We start from the raw sequence: 818 nt of genomic DNA, 5'->3' as shown, positions 1-818 counted from the left end.
CATTTCTCGGATGTGAAGGAGCAGGCCTTGAAATTGGGCCCTGGCATCAGGAAGGATAAGTTTGGCACTTTTTGCTCGACTGAATGGCCCACCTTTGGAGTAGGTTGGCTGACCCAGGGGTCCCTTTCCCTGGACACCATCGGCAAGGTCAAGGCTGTCATTACCAGCTTGACCCAGAGGGCCAACTTGGATCAACTCCCCTATATCCTTTTGTGGGAGAATCGGGCATGGGATCACCCATCCTGGTTAAGGCCCCTCTAGGTGAGAAAGCCTCATGCATGCCTACCAAAAGTCTTCATCATGGTCACCCAGGAAGGATTGAAGTCCCCCAGTCACAGAGGCAGGGATCCTAGTGCTCCACCAGTTCTCCCTGAGAGCTCCCTCCTCTACCCCCCTTTGCCCGTTGAATAGCCACCACCTTATGCACCTCCATGAGGAGGAGAAGCCCAGGCGGGCTATGGAAGGGGGGATGGAGCTGGGGGTCCCCATGGGAATCCAGTGGTTGCCCCCTCCCCAGACTCCTCTACAGGAGAGGATAGACGACCTAGGGAGGTGGGAGGGATGCAGTTAAGGTCTCGAGGAAACAGGGACCAAGTGGGAGAAGCTCCATCCTCCACCACAGGAGGAGCCGTGCCAGTTCTGAGGGTCCGAATGGTCGGCAGCCCATATGGAGTTCAGCAGTATCAATACTGGCCATTTTCCTCTAGCAATCTCTATAATTGGAGGACCCAAAATCCTCCCTTTTCTGAAGACCCTAAGTGTCTAATAGGTTTGGTAGAATCCATTATGTACACCCATTGTCCCACGTGGGACGACTG

Source organism: Nannospalax galili, unplaced genomic scaffold, assembly GCF_000622305.1.
Source record: "Nannospalax galili isolate Female #2095 unplaced genomic scaffold, S.galili_v1.0 scaffold686, whole genome shotgun sequence".
Lineage (NCBI taxonomy): Eukaryota > Metazoa > Chordata > Mammalia > Rodentia > Spalacidae > Nannospalax > Nannospalax galili.
The sequence above is the reverse complement of the archived record's forward strand: the minus strand, read 5'-3'. Positions refer to the sequence as shown.